Below are 16,578 nucleotides of genomic sequence, written 5' to 3'. Positions count from 1 at the left end.
CCGGCCGCCGCGAGCTCCGCACTTACCCGGGCCGCGGCGAGGTGTCGGCGGGCGGGCTCCGGCACGCCGCTACTGCGGGGGGCCGGGGGGGCCGGGTGTGTTTGGGGGGGTCCGTAATCCGACAGGCTTTGGGCAGCCAAATGTAAACACTCCGCCATGATTTCTTTGTTTAGATAATTGAACCTGCCTCCCTCTCCCTCGCCGACTCTCGCTCGCTTTTATTTATTTATTTCCCCCCCCTCCCGTCAGCATCATCATCATCGTTATGGCTTGTGTGGGGTGTTTTTTTTTTGTTTTTTTTTTTTTTTTTTTTTTTTTCCGTTAAAGGGTTGTTATTTAATAGCTGGATGTGACAATAGCCGGATACTCATATATCCGCGGATAATAAACATTTATATCTGAGCACATCCACGGGGGCAGGCGGGAGGCGTTACTCAGGGTGGGCAGCCCCCAGCCCGGTGCTTCACCTGGGGCCGGGGCCGGGATTGGGGGGGGGGCACACGCGGGCAGCTCAGCTCCCAGCACGGCGCCCGGTCGGCGGGAGCGATGGAAACTTCCAGATCCCAGCCCCTGCACTGCGTTTCTGCACAACTCGGCCCCAGCTGGTTATTGTCCCCGTTGTTGTTTTCTGTCGCTGAGTCGCGGTTTTGCTACTAAAAGATGTTCAGGAAGTGTTCGCACGACTTTAAAAAAAACGTGTTTCGCTTTATTCCTACCTTAGCGTCAAGTTTCTCCAGTTGGAAACATGGGAGTGTTTCCAGTTTCAGTACTGCTTGACTTCAGAGCACCTCATGAGGGGCTCCCGGTGCCCACGGAGCATCCCTTCTGAAAGACAGGTGATGCTTCCCAGGACTCCCATAGAAGCGTCCTGGGAGAAGGCAGGAGCTGTGCCCTGCTCTCCGGCCCCGCATCGCCCACAGCGTTCACCCCCAGGGCTGCAGGCACCGTGCCACTCACCCAGGGGCCTTGGTGAAGACTCTGGTAATTCACCCTGGAGCCTGTTTTTCTACTTTCAGTATTAAGAGCACCGTCTCCCTTTCTCTCTCCTGACTATTTAACCATTCTTTCATTTCTAGGAGGTCTTCAGGTGCTGGGAAATGTGCAGCGCTTCAGGAGCTACCCTTGCTGCTGATGTGAAGAGAGAGCAGTACCACATAGACAATCTAAAAAATGATTCTACGGAAAAATAAGGTGATTTACTTAACACCGTTACACGGTGAAGACACAATGCTTGGTGACAACAGTCGTCAAACACGTTCCCAATGCGTTTTCCCCTGAGACTGTTGGGGTGATAATGATGGCCATGCCCATAGCCAACTGCCTCAGCTCTGAAACAAAGCCAGCGCCTTGCGCATTATTGTACCCTCACTGTTGTGTCTGCCTTTGGCACAGGTCCTTGCTCGGCAAAGGGATCACCGGTTGCGACCCCCAGACCTCCGCTAAGTCGCACTAATCCCTTGTAAAGCCATTGTTAGTTCTTGGGATAAGGATGTCTGTATACAGTGAGCGCAGAGAAAAATGACGAAAAAGGAGGATACACATAAATTGTACCAACACGGGCTCTTTCAGTTGGTGAGAATGCAGGGTTGCATGACACGTTACCGCTTTGGAACCACGCGGTTGTTTGTGAAGTAGCTCACAGTGAGGCGCTGGGCGGGTGACCGGGTGATGCCATGCAGTCGGTCGGAGCAGTGGAGCTGCCTCATGGTGTTGCATCTGCTCCCAATAGCCTGGCAGCTCTCAGGCCAGCACTGGGACACCCCTTTGCATTCAATTTGCTGAAACAAACCCCACCGCTTTGTTTTCCAGTGGCCCCAGCGCTGCTGCAGTTCTGCCTTCTTCCTGGAGCATCCTTTTGAGGGCAGTTCCCCATTGCTGTCTTCCCCTCTTCCCTCTTAGAGGTTACGCTATTCACTTATGGTTCTGTTTTTCTCCGCCAGAACTTCACTGCAGTCTCCCCAAAGTGGAATCCATACTTGTGGCCATTTAAATTCATTTCAGGCTGGAACTTGGCATCAAAGTTTGCAGCTTCCCAGCCAGATTTGAATTACTATATTTAATTTATACTCAGCTCTTAGACCTTTTTTTTTTTTTTTTAGATGAGAGCGAAGATAGAAATAATTTTGTTGTGGATCCAAATGGTGGCATCGTGCTGTACTGACTTCGTATCTTGTCTTCATTCCACTAGCTTTTCAAAAGGACGTGCTTTTGAGACGTGACTTTAGAAAGGTGTTGCTTTACAATCTTTTTAAAAATGAGTTATTTCAGCATAAAACTATGTAAAAATTATGCATTGTGGATGCACAATGGTATTTTTATTGCGTTCTTAGATATGGCTCACTGAACAGTAAAACCAATTTTCATGTGATCTTAAAGAGGGCAGAAGTCTTTGTCACGCTTTGAAAAATAACTTTTGCACAAATTTGTTTATTGGAGTTATTAATTTTTGTGAATATTCAGGCAGTGCTCTGTTGGCCTGAGCAGCGACAAAGAAAGAATGACAAGCAGATTTTTATTAAACTAGATTACACCGGATAGCTTACATTTCCTTTCTCTGTTCATCAATTTAAAAAGAAGAAAATGCAGTACTTCGTCTGATAGCAGTTGTGTTGTGTAAGTCCAGCTGAGGAATCGCTCAAGGGTATCTTCCGACCAAGTCAAACTTCAGGATTTTTACTACTCCACTTTTTTACTACAGCCCCCAGCACCGTGGACAATGACAGAGCTACTGGCAATATTAAATCGTCACAGAGTCATAGAATCGTAGAATGGCCTGGGTTGAAAAGGACCTCAAAGATCATCGAGTTTCAACCCCCTGCTGAGTGCAGGGTCACCAACCACTAGACCAGGCTGCCCAGAGCCACGTCCAGCCTGGCCTTGAATGCCTCCAGGGATGGGGCATCCACAACCTCCCTGGGCAACCTGTTCCAGTGGAACTAAGATAATATTCTTTATTGCAGCATATGCATATACAATAAGGTGACTCCTGTGGTAGATTCTATAGTCTTCGAATAGCCGCTCATTAAAGACGAAGTGTCTCCCATTGGATTGGGTGTAATTTTCCAACCTTTTGCTTCTAGACAGTGATTTACAGTTACGGAAAGTTATGGAAAATCATACTAGCATGTTGGTAGTTCCTCTTGCTTTACAGAGCTGTTTCTGATTTATTTTGTAATTAGCTGTTGTATCATGTTACCATGCAGTGAGCTCAGGCATACAGTACCCTGTCGTACCATTGACGGAAGATATGGCAGTCCTTATCTCTAGAGCAGGGAGCCCCAAGCCCAACAAATACACACCTGAGAACATAAGGACTGCCTCTCTTAGCCCATGCAGTCAGCAGAAAGCTCTCTGCGTGCTTTAGAGAAGGCTGGCAGACCTTCAGGAGGGAGGAGACGACTTGGCTGGCCTGGATGATTGAAGAAGAGAGATGGGGCGTGACAGAAGGATCCTAGGAGAAAGTGTGCCAAGACCTGTCGGAATGGGATTGTATTTGAGTGTCTGTATCGCCTGGTGCATCCTGTAGGGCATTCTGGGAGCACGTGCTATTTGGCAGCCAAAGTTTGATAGAGCATTGCCATTTTTTAGAAGCACAGAAGGATGCCCAAGTGAAGGAAATAGCCACATTTTCCTCAGTTCTTCTCTTTGGAGAATTGAGAATCTGTTTATGCTGAGGTAACTGGTTCCTTTGCAAAGCTGTTTTCTCTATTAGCTTACTTTCTCTGAGATCCCATTTGAAATGTGTGAGTAAAAAAGCACAGTGATGGGTAGACAGGGAGCATTTTAATCAGTGCAATATGACAGTGTATCCCCTAGCCATAAAATAGTTGCAATGTGATACCTATGTAATAAGCTGCACTGCTGTGCAAGAGAGTTAAAAAAAAAAAAAAAAGACCTTAAAAACAGCAATAAAAATCTGCTGCGTGAAAAAGATAACATCCAGATCCTAAAACAAGGCTAAGATTAAATCTGTTTGTCTGGGAGCATGCGTGCAAGCGGCTCGTTTCGCTGTAAAGACGGGCAAAGGAGTTATGAAGAAAGTACGGAAAAATAAAGTTTTCTTTGTGTGTTTTGCGCCACGTTAACAAATTGCTACTGCCCAATAGTAACACTGCAATAATTATGTCACTATTTTTCATTCGTGATAGATCGTTGCTAGTAATTCATCATCGTAACGTATTAATACTGGTATTAGTTTTTAAACAGAACAATCATATTAGCAGCAAACGTGTCATATTAGTGAAAATTAACAAAACGATGAAAAATTGCTACCAAGGCTTTGGGGCTCTAGCACTGCAAGGAAATCACTTTTTTCCAATCCAGCAGTTTTTCAATGAGCATATATTTTGCTGTAAAGATAAAGAGACAATTCGACGCTTTTCCCTGTCCAAAAGCCAGAGGCCGTTTCAAAATATTCATGCCATCCTCTTAATGCCAAGTGTGTGTATTCCTTTATGATCCTAATAACTGTATGTTCTGCCTTTTAAAAGCTTGAGTGCTGTCATTCACAACTCCTGGCATGAAGCCGTCGGAGGCCATTAACTCTTTTTTTGTTGGGGATTGTGAGTCTGCACAGTCCGGCATACTTCTAGAGCGCAATGCAACCGCCCTTCTAAAGGATTAAACTGCATCTCCCAGAGAGGCACTCATCTGTGAACTTGTTTTACGTGCCTCCGGCCCGTCACTTGCAGGATGATTTTGTTTGGTTTGGTTTTGCTGGGAGACACATAGCATCAGGCCTCTGTGAGCATGCTCCTCCCCAGTTCTTCGTCCCATCCTTTTATACTTTCGGCGTCTTTTGTTTTTGTTTTTTCTGATGTGGTATCTCCAGATCACATAGAAAGATGATATATGGATTTCCCTGGGATGCTTTGCAGTAACAGCCTGAATTAGATAACAGGGTTACAGGGTTTCCTCCTCCCTTTCACATGACCATCTGGTGCCTCAGAATCAAGAAGAGATCAGACATGACCCGAACCCCAAGAATCCTGTTTGGAAGTGGAGTTCCTGCTTTTGCCTACTTCTTTTTGAAGCCTGGAGGCAAATCTCCATCTCTCATCTGTTTAGAAGACAGTGAAACATTTTCCCCATTTATGCAACTGCTTTGAGTTTGTCGTTTTACAATTTTAAAAGCAGTTTCTGCACCTTCCGTCTACTATTTTAATGGAAGATACGGATTGCTTTAATGTGATTAACTACAAAATGCTACGTGGTAATAGTCAGTGGTCAAACTGGGCAAGCCTTTTACTCCATAGTCAGTTGAACCCAGTAAATGTAAATGAAATGGTAAATTTAGAGAGTTTTCAGAATGACTTAAAGTAGCTTTTTTATTCAGGGGTCTCTGCAAGATCACTGTCTTTGAATGTGTGATCTACCAGTGCAAATACTTGGGGGATTTAGAAGCACAGGCAGAAGCAGAATTCCCATGTATCTCTATCAATCCTCGATCTGTTTGTGACTTTAGCTAAAACACATCTCCAGACAAAATCACTACCACTATAAGCATCAGAACCATCCTAGGGGAATCAGAGAGCTGAACAAGACTGCACGAACCGTAAACATGACCCACACATACAATAGGGTTAATAACAATGACCTTGCTGAAAAGATTAATTAATGCTTATAAAAAGCTATTATAAACTGCTATTGTATTAGTTAAGCCACAGCCTCTCTGTGAGAAAAAGTAAGTATGTACAAGGGTGGCACCAAGGCTGAGCTTTACTGGAAAAAAGTTCCCTGGGATATACCCATATCGACGTGGGGACCAGCTTCACGATGACCCCGAAGTCCATCTCCACCGACCATTTGCCCTGCAAGTCTCTCAGCTTCTCCCTTGGTGACAAGCCTGTGTAGGTTCGGAAGCGCTGCTGGAGCTCCCAGATCTCTGCTGGGGCTGTCCCCTCTCCCCACCTTTCCCACTCATGTGTGCAGAACTCACCTAGGCACAGCACAGCCCGCGCAGGGGGCCGGGATGTCAGCCAGTGCCAGTGCCTGCACCCCATGCTCTGCATTTCCCTTCCTTGCTGCTCAGCTTCTTCTGTGCCTTTTTCTTTACAGCAGACGAGCCATGGGGGGGAGAAACAAGTGACTTAGGTGACCTCCCCCTGGTATGTGAGCAATAACAGGGAAGTAAAGTTGGTATTTTACTGTCTCTTCTCTGAAATTTAATTTCTCAAATAATTCCGAGCTTTTAAGGTGTTGCACAAAAGAGTGCTGCAAGCAGCTGTAGCGCTTCGGCATGAGAAACTCCCCCGCAGTGTTTATGAAGTTGCGCATGTATTGTAGCACTGATTTTAATACAAAACATCAGATTGACATCCAATCTACACATAACATGCATTTGACTGACATGGGCATTTATTATACATTGATGTGACATATGCCTAGCATAACAACAGCTCTGACTGACAACAGAGTAAGAAAGGATTTGTGTTATCAATGCTTGATTCAGTGCATTTCCATCCTTCCCTATACAGCAGTAATAATTGTACTACTCATATGAGAAGATATTTTTGGAGTAGTACAGCACTGCAAATTGGCCCAAGTGGCACTTAAGTCCACAGCAGAAAGAGCAAGAGGTCTTTTTAGTCTCTAAGCATTTAGAAAAGATAACATAACTAGAGCTCCAGTGAATTGGAGTTGTCAAAATTCACACCTAAGAGAAGAGGGGGTGTTGGGCCTGTTGCCAGGAAACAGCATCTGGTATCACATTTCTAAAAGGATGCATGCATATGAATGCAAGTGGGAGCTGCAGCGTGATGAATCCATCACAGAAATTGCACCTCCTCACGTTTGTGTGGTGGCACCCACCCATAGGAACTTCCTTGCCCCAAGTCCTTAATAATACTTCACTCAACAGCCAGGGACATGCAGGCAGTCATCTGCTGGAACAATTCCAGGTTTGTCTCCGTAGCATGCCCTGTGCTACAGAATATGCCCAGGGCCAGAAAACAAACTTGGCTGCTCTCTGTAGCATTTGACTGCTTGCACAACATTTCACTAACATCCTGGCTCGGTTTTGAGGCTGTACTTGGGCATGGTTTGAGGGACAGCATATGGAAGGAACCACTCCCGCAGTGTTGTGCGGACAGGATGGCACGAAGATTTTTCCAAGACTGCTGAGTTTCTTTGCTGGACAGAATCCTCCAGAATGTATTCTGGTAGAGCCAGGCAAAATCTTTCCAGGAAATTCAAGTCCCTGGGCAGGCTTTGCTCTCCTGATGGTGGTGCAAGCAGATGACCAAGGGAAAACGTCTGGTGTCCTGACAAGATTCATAGCATTGTTTGATGATGTGATCCTATAATTCTAGTCATGATATGATTGAGTTTTCAGAGCTACCCAGACAGGTAAATAACTTGCTAATTCACCAAATTATGAAACACGCTTGTTCAAAAGGTAAAAACAAAATGAATATTATTATTTTTGTTATAGGCACGGCTGTCACAGACTCTACATACACCCTATGCTGGCCCACTGTGCTGGCTCCAAAAAGAGCACTTTTTTAGGCAGAATTTCAATTCATTCTCAGCATGGACCTTAATGCAGAAAATGAAGACAGTTACTTTCTATTTTTTTACATTAACTCCCAAGTGATATCTTCCTTTGTTCAAAAATTTAAGATCCAAATGATATTCCCCAATCAGATTATAATTCTTAGGTATGTCATTTTTTTTTTTTAAATTTAAAGTACCTGACATCACTTAAATTGACAGGAAAAAGGAAATTTAGGAAGTGACAATGCGAAGGCCCTGTCCTGAAGAAAGAAACGTTTTCATTTTCAAACACAGTGCCTCCCTGCTTCCTCACTTAAGAGAATAGCTGTTGTGTGGTAAAAGCAGGCCATTAAAAGTTTTAATTGCCAAAGGAGGTGTTAGCTCAGGGTAAAAGAGGGAAAGCTGGTTGAGGGAGACAGACAATAAGTTAATGTTCCCACAAATGATTTCTTGCCTTGTATTTGAAAGACCTTTTATTTCAGTTGGCCTTTGGTCGTGCAACTGTTCTGTGAATAAGTAAGGAATTAATTCTACAGAATGTCGATCTGTGGCTCTACGTGCATTGCATTTATTTTTCAATAGAGCCTTGGCATAATACTTTGTTTTATTTATGATTTTATTTATTAATTTTACTTACATTTACCTTGCGTGTTTGTAGTCTTTTAAACTGTGTTTTGTAATAAAGCACCTGGGTACTCTTGGGCGGGGGAGAGTATATAGGCACATCTTCTGAATAGAGATTTTATCATTTATCAGGATTATTTACAACAGACGCAAAGTTTGTCATAATAGTAGGGGTTTTATGCTCTTATGTACACCAGAATAAACATGGAATAGTTCTTTCATACTAAAGGCATTTTGACTGAGGAATCGTTACTTTATATTATAGTCTGTTAATAACTGAATAGGACAGTATTGCATTCCATGTTAGAAGGCACTGCTTTCAGTAGGGCCATCACTGCCAATATATTACCATTTCATGATGGTAATTAGCAGGCCGATGCTGGTCTCCTTCTAGTCTTCTGCAAATTAAAACAATTTCTGTTTTACGAATAGCAGTGGTGGTGATGTTGAAAATGACAGCAAGAAAACTATGCCATAACTTAACAATTTCTTGAATATGGTAAACTGAACACCAGCCCTGTCACTTCCACGCATGTTATAGAACAGACAAGCAGGGAAACAATAATTTGGGGCAACAAAATCTAGCTGCAAAGATGACTTAAATTTTTGCAGAGAAATGCAAAGTAACTTATGTAAATATTTTTGAAAAGAGAAGTTTTAGCTGAAAGTGAAAAATTAGCAAATACATTTCTACGATAACATTTCAGTTCTTCCCTGCAGCAGTCTGCTAAGCTCTGGGCCAGGGAAAGCTACTCTGCTATAAACCTAATGCATTCAAATGGGATTTAGACTCTCTAATCAATTTCATTTTAATCTTAAGAGAGTTCTCAAGCTAACTTTGCTATAGAGAATATACAACATACAATGCACATTAAAAGAGCCCCTTTGGATGCGTATCTGCGGGTTTATTCTGTTCCATTGAAGTTGGCAAGAGCTTTTCAACAGATTTCTGGACATACAAGTTTAAACTGGATAGCGTAGAAGACTGCTAAGTAATTTTTTTTCTCTTTAAGCCTACAAAAAGAAATTTATTTGCTCAGTACTGCAGTTCAAATGTATGATGATTCAGCCCTAGGAGCACCGGTTTCTTTGGGTGCTATTTTCTGTTGCTCATTACACTCTGGGATCCACTGTCTTACTTTAAGATTCCTGACATTGATTTGAGAATGCATGTGCTAATATGAAATCTCGAAAATCAAATTTATTATGAAATTTACCACATCAGTGCAATGCATGGAGCTATTGGCACTTGCTAGTAACATCTAGTAAATATTTGCTCTGTGTTCTGCCTATTTGCCCGGAGGAGACTTCTAGAGACACAGATATCAAAGATCACCTGGAGAGTTTTGTTAAATTTTCAATTTTAAATCTGAATCACAGTATCATAGGTGCATTGCCATTGTAAGAAACGTCCAATGCTTCGTTCACAAAAATCATTTATTAAAATATTTGGAAATAAGTAGCAGTTGATACTCTTTGAATATGCTACTTTTCATGCTGATTGTCAGCAATGATCCCTGTCATTCATTACCAAGAAAGAGGTCGATTCATTTGTAGCGCTTATGAAGATTTCAGTTTAGAGCTGTGAGGACAACAAGATGTTGTATGTTTTATGGTAAGCAAACACATTTCCTTGCAAGCCTGTTAAAGATGAACAGTGGTGGAGTACAGTTTCTGTGTCTCTTTCTACATAGGTGTTTTAATATCCTGCTCTGATTTTTAGATTGTATTTTCAGTAATTTTGTTTGTCAAGACCCACAGAATTAATTAGAATCATTCAAATTCATTATAAGTATATTTATCTTCAAGTCAGCCTTTCTCTTGCTTTTGCCTGCAGCTTTAAGTCTTCTGAGATTCAGGTTCTGTTTGGGCAAATCGTATTTCCAGGTCTTTCCTGCTTTGTGTTATTTGGGCTGGTTTTGTCTAACATGATTAAGGATGTCAGAACCAATATGTACTCAGTCCATTAGTTTGGCAACTGCACAGAAGGCCACCATCTGAGAAGTGGCCTGTGCCAGGGTCAGCGGAGTTCAGGTGTGCTGCAGAGATGATGTATTCCTGCAGAATGGGGAGATAAGATTTACGATGACCTGCTCCGTGGCCTGGTGAGAGTAATGGAAAGCTCCTGCTGCATACCTGCATTCTGCAGGCTGATGTGTACAGGAGGAGTAGTGATAGCCTCTAAAGAAGCTGTTTACCTGCTCTTCACCTAAAGCATTTCCAGCACCAAAATGTTTCAGAGAAATGGGGCAAAAGGTGTTTCTTAGAGAAGGTAAAAAATACCGCTTCCAAAGCACACAGGAGAGCTCCAAATTCCATGGGGATTTAGATGCAAGGAAGCAAGAATATCCCAAAGCGGATGGAGTTTTGTGCTAAATCACACCATCTCCCTCAGCTCCTGTGTCAACACAACTGAAAGTGTACAGGCACGCTAAGATTTTACATCAGTGTGGTACGCGTGAAAGGGAGAAATTAACAATAGTGTGACGTGGTGACCTCTGAAATCACCGTAATGATTTGAGAGAGATTATTGTGCTATGTGTAGCACCTCGAAATGCGCTAACAAGATGGAGATGTGTGAAACTGCTGCAAAGCAGAAAAGCCCTATGGTGAGTGGATCGCAAGGGCCTACAAATAAATGCAATTCACTTTTACAATTTACTTTACTATTGTAATTCAGTCAACTTCCTCTGGAAAATAAATAAATGAGCCCACAAATCAGCTCTTCAAAGATCCTTCTTACATACATCAAAGAAAGCTGCCTCTTGGATGAAGTGTTGGGTACTTCACTTTAGCCGTCAACACATACTGGTAATTGAGGTCTAAGCCTCTTGTTTACTTGCGTCAACTTTTCATTTTACACTCGAAAAATACACAGGTGAAATAAAATTAAGTCTTAGTTGCACAAAATTTCTCTCTTAAGACTTTTTTTTGCCTGCTAACCTGCAAGCTGGTGCTGGCATGGTCAAGCCCTGAGAGGAGGCACGCGTTAACCACTGCAAGAGACAGGCTGGTAAAAGACTACCCACAGCTTTGCCTTTTGCAGTACTGAATACAGAATATTATTTAAAATTTCACACACAACTTTATAGAAAATCTTTGCTCCTTTGGAATCCTCATAAGATCCCGCTGTATGGTTATGGCTGAAAAAAAAAATGCTCATTGTATGGAAATTCACTGTGCTTGTAATGTGTGTCCAAAAGGGGACTTATTATGCAACCAGAATCAATTTAATATGTAACCTCAGGTAGGGTTTAGATTTTATGTTGTGTTCTTGAAAATTCCATTTTTTCTAAACCCTACGTCTTAGTCAGATACTGAAGTAGTCTTACATGCAGCTACAGACTTCATGTAGCATGTCACAAACACTGTCCCATGGTTGTTTCTGTCAAATATATTCAGTCATTTGGGAAAGAGCATTCAGGAGAGTGATAAACTTTCTGGATAGCAAAGAATTATTTAGGTTAGTCAGCACCAGAGAACTCCGCAAAGATGTTCAGTGAGACCTAATAAGCCTGCACGATGGCAGCCAAATTCAGCATCGACAAATATGAAAATACATATTGGAAGGAACAGATTGAATTGCTCATGCACATTGCTGGGTTCTAAATTAACTGTAACAACTTGGGAAAAAGACCTGGGGGTCACTGCGGGCAGCTCAATTAAACATCTGATCAATGAGCAGTGGAGGTTAAAAAAGCAAACAAAATGTGAGGATGTGTAAAGAATGGGATGGAAAACAATGACAACATTGTAATTGTGCAATTATGCACATTGTTGGCACACTTTCCCTGAATTCAGTATTCGTTTCTGGTCGTGCCATCTTAAAATACGTAGCAGAAATGGAAGAAGCCCAAAGTTAGGCAACAGAAGGGAACAGAGACACGGAGAAACTTCCATATTAACAGATTTAAAAGATGAGAACTGTTCAGTTGAAAGAGAAAATTAATAAGTGTGGAAGTGATAGAGAGATATAAAATAATTAATGGTATGGTAAAGGTCAATTGGGTGCTCTTATTTACTCTTCCCCATAATGGAAGAACAAAGTGACATCCATTAAATTGAAAAGAAACAAATTTAAAACTGATAAAAAGGAATACTTTTTTACACAATGCATAATTAGCCTGTTGAACTCAGTGCAACAAGCTATCATTATGCCCACGAGCTTAGTAGGATTCAAAAAGGATTATACACTTATTTGGATAATGAGAGCGCCCAGGGATACCTTAGATAGGATAAAAATGGTTGGGGGTGGAGATATATGAACCCTCATGCTTCAGGGCATAAACCAATCATTAGCTGTCTGGGATTAGGAAGAAACTTCTCCTGTGAGTGAATTATTCAATAATTGTCCATTATGGGTTTTCTTGCATACTCCACTGAAACGTCTGGTCCTGGCCACTTACTGTAGAGACAGGGCACTGGGCTGCTGATGTGATCCAGTATGGTAACTCTTATTTGTGTTTCCTAAATTGTCGTATGCATTTGCCACGAGCGTAACAAAAGCTACCTCTGTTTCCAAAGGGATAGTTCTGTCTGCTCTGCAACCTTGCTGCATGGCAATTACCGATTTTTTATTTCATTTTATTGTGAGATAGACAAAAGTGAGTGGAGTTTCATCTTAGTCGTTTTAGAGAGGACAAGATGTTTTATTTCATACGCATGCATGGCTTGCTGATGAGCTGTCTGATGCTCACATGTGATCGTGTCTTATCCTTCAAAGTTTTGCGAAGCTTTTTGTGAGATTCACTGATACTCGAAAGAACAAGTAATTCTACCGAAGCATTAATAAATCTATTTTATTTTTCATTTTCTTCGTTTCTGATACTTCATTTGGCAGATTTTTATCCTTCTCCCACTTCCTTCGCAAGTGGTAAATACAGCCTGACACAAAGCCTTAATGAAACAGTATTCCCATCTTCTATTGTACTAATCCTATAGCAATTTAGGTTAGAGTCCCCCAAAAAGATGCACCAATCTACCTGCCCTGGAAAATCAGTGAGATAATCCTAAGCTTCTGGGGGTGCTGGAAGTGCTCTGACCTAGCAAAGTCATGCAAATCTTAACAGTTTTTCTTCCTGTGTAATATATTCGAAATTACGTGTAATTGAGATGCCTTTGCATTTATTTTCGTGCTGTATTTTGTTCTCTGCTTTCCATTTGCTCTGTTTTTAATTAATTCACTGCATCTCACAATCACATTTTACTGTTGCTATCTAAATTTTTACTCTTGCTTTTGTACTATTACTATCTAGCTATACTATTTTACTAACTAGTTTTACTATTACTATTATTTACTATCAAGTTTTACTATACCGTTTTACTACATGAAATTCTCCAACAAAGGCAGTGTCCAATGAAAATATAACTTCTGCTTTAAAGCAATCAGAACAGCAGGCATATACATAATGCAGAACTGGTACAATTATTATGGAACACTCTTCCCACAGGTTTCTGACTAACCACCCAACCTCTGTGCCTGGGACTCTTTCTTCTAGACACTTGTTTCCCTATGGATAGGGCTGATAAGGTCCAGTGGGGTCAAATAATCACAAAATGCGAGCTGTAGTGCCTTCATTTAATTTATTTAATTGTCAGGACACATTACTTCATCATTAGTTCTTACAGTACTCTGACCTGACAATGAAAAAACAAAAGAATAACAAGGCTTGAGAGTCTGTGGAGAGAGGAATCAATAGCGCAGAAAATAAAACAAGGTAGACTTAATTTGAACGAATTATATTCTTAAACTTAATAGAAAAAAAAAACCCAAACTTTAAAACATGTAATTGTTTCATGACACTGCATAAATACCAGCCTTAAGTCAAGCAATTATAATGCTGTTCTCCACAGAAGAACTATTTAAATGCACTTAAATCGAGTTTATGGAAAACAGACACAATTACGACTTGTAATGTAGAGTAAGTTTTATGGTTCAAAACCAACAGAATGTTTGAAAGTTTTCTAAGTTTGCCTAGAGTTTTGAAAATTTAGAATTAAGTTTTTCACACATTAAAAAATGTTTTCTTCATATGCAACAGACTGCAGTAGGCACGTATATATTTTAGTGATACATTTTCCTTAAATAATAATAGCAACCAATCCCATTTTAGGAGCCCTTAGGAAATATATCCAGTGTTTATCAATCTTCAAGGAGCAGATGCAATTTCAGACAGAATATAATGGAGAAAATGAATGATGAAGTTAAATGCAAGGATATGCACTTCCAAAAATCTTTGAGAATAACGGCAACAAAGTTGGGAGCGTAGATTCATAATACTATCTTCAGGGAGACCATCTGAGTTAACGAGTTGCGTGCAAGATTAATACCAGTAAGTTTCTCAGCCTTTAGTTTGAATTTCGTCCAAGTTAGCAGTGACCAAAAGGAGTTACTGCATGACAACTCTCAGTGGGCTAGATGAATTGACTTCTGGTCTTGGTCCAATTTCTATCATCCATGTGTTCACACCACAGAGATTACCATTCTGAGTGATGCCTATCTTGTCAAGTTCCATACAGCTAAGAACTGGCTGAGCACAAAGAGTGAAAAATGTTGTCAGCCTCATGTAGGTTTCCTCTGGGTCCCACTGGAGATTCTGCAGAAGTAAACGTAGCTGCTGCCTATGCTCTATCAAATTACAGACAAATAGAAGCCATCAGCTTCTAGGGACGCCAATCAGCACTGTTCCTGAGTGCAGATGTCACATTTACAGCTTTATTCCCTGGCTTCTGAAAGTCCTCAACTGTTGGAGAACTTCAAGTATTCATATGAGAAAAATAACGCAGAGGAATACAGCCAATATGAAATGAGCAAAGATTTCCTTTCTGTTTCTTTAGAAGATAACCACTCTTGAATGTCCTTTGATGTAATTGCTGAAGCATTACCTAACACAGCCCTCAAAAGGTTTATTTTGGAGAGGTCGTAAGTCTCTGCCTGATATGAGGCTCAGATGATGCTGGGATTGAGACTGCTTTCACAGCAAGAAAGCACTAAACGAAAGTCATTTCTGTGTGGCGTCAGAATAGTGTTTTTAACACTTCCACTCAGGAGAGTTCCATCCTTCAAATGAGTCCTCACATAAGTTCAAGCACTTCCTTAATGCATACTTGCTTCAGCCTGGGTTATCAGTGACGTTGGCATTGGGTCAGCTGAGATTTTCCTTGAGGGACGCTGCTCCTGATCACCACGCGCGCAGCCCTGAGAGCTCTCTTGTGACAGCTGATAATCGGGATCATCGTCTTTTGGGGTTTTTAATATTGCTCCCCAGTACTTTTCATAACAAATGACAAAGTGTGATTAAACATGTTAGGATAGATTTTAAAAGATCTGCAAACATAAGGCACCTGAAAATGCACTGCGCAACAAGACTCTATTAACGAAGTAGTCACATAGCGACTCATTGCTACGGCACATTTTCTTCATTATTTCTGTCTCGTTGTATGTGAAACTGTATCAGTATAATGAAGTGAGAAATAGTAGGATATTGGATATTGTATTTCCTGCATAGCAATTTTAGAAAATTTAGCTCAGGGCAAAGAAAAAAACACAACCTTTCTGCCCTGAAGAATAAACAAAAACTGTTACAGAAAGAAAAGTGCCAGTAAGAAATCGGGTGGTCTGTCCACAAGAACAAGTGCAGAGAACTGCCTGGGATTTAGTTTGGTTTGGCTTGGTTTAGAAACACTCATACTTCTTTACATCAGAATATGTACTTTTATGCACCTTTCCTCTTTATAGAGACATTTCAGTTGTATATTCAAGCTGTTGTTTGTCAAACTTGAATGTCAGAAGACTGGGACGTAGCAAAGGTCTTTTCCAGGTATTTGTTTAAAATGTTGTTTTTCCATTTACCAGGCCTTGACAATAAAAGTCTTATCAAAATCTTATCAAAACAGTGGAGATCACCAAACTTTATTTGTACAAAGTCTATAAAATTCGACAAAATATCTAAATAATAAAATTATACAAAAAAGAAGGGAGGAAGGGAGGAAGGGAGGAAGGGAGGAAGGGAGGAAGGGAGGAAGGGAGGAAGGGAGGAAGGAAGGAAGGAAGGAAGGAAGGAAGGAAGGAAGGAAGGAAGGAAGGAAGGAANAGGAAGGAAGGAAGGAAGGAAGGAAGGAAGGAAGGAAGGAAGGAAGGAAGGGAAAAAAACCTCAAATTTTAAAAGACCAGATGATCTAATACACCACAGAACAGCAAGGAACAATTAATACATAATGAGCATCTCTGGAGAGAGAAACACAATACAAAGCTGCATTGCAATTTCCCTGCTTGATCTTTTGGAACAAGGTGTTCCTCGTCTTATGCAAAAAGCTTTGTAAAGGGCTGGTACTAAAAGAGCCTTTGAGAAAAGTGTATCCTAAAGGGGGTAGGAACATGTAGCAGTTTCAATAAGGCCTCTGCATCTCACTCTGCATTGTCTAGCCTGCTGCACTCCTTGAAAAGATGTGACTCCCTTT

At 41.3% G+C, this 16,578-nt stretch overlaps 2 long non-coding RNA genes across 2 annotated transcripts in view; one reads left to right on the top strand and one right to left on the bottom strand.

Annotated features, from left to right (window-relative positions):
• The window catches only part of LOC110396458, a 411,945-nt gene extending 411,797 nt beyond the window's left edge, over positions 1–148 (bottom strand). Inside the window, exon 1 of the long non-coding RNA XR_002436978.1 lies at positions 27–148. This is a non-coding gene — a long non-coding RNA (uncharacterized LOC110396458). The remainder of the gene's footprint in view (positions 1–26) is intronic.
• On the top strand, positions 229–4,055 carry LOC110396457. The gene is made up of 4 exons (XR_002436977.1): positions 229–981; positions 1,077–1,191; positions 1,393–1,572; positions 2,100–4,055. It is a non-coding gene; the product is annotated as an uncharacterized LOC110396457 (long non-coding RNA).

The sequence above is a fragment of the Numida meleagris genome, chromosome 3 (assembly GCF_002078875.1).
Source record: "Numida meleagris isolate 19003 breed g44 Domestic line chromosome 3, NumMel1.0, whole genome shotgun sequence".
NCBI classification, from domain to species: Eukaryota; Metazoa; Chordata; class Aves; order Galliformes; family Numididae; genus Numida; species Numida meleagris.
The sequence above is the reverse complement of the archived record's forward strand: the minus strand, read 5'-3'. Positions and strand labels throughout refer to the sequence as shown.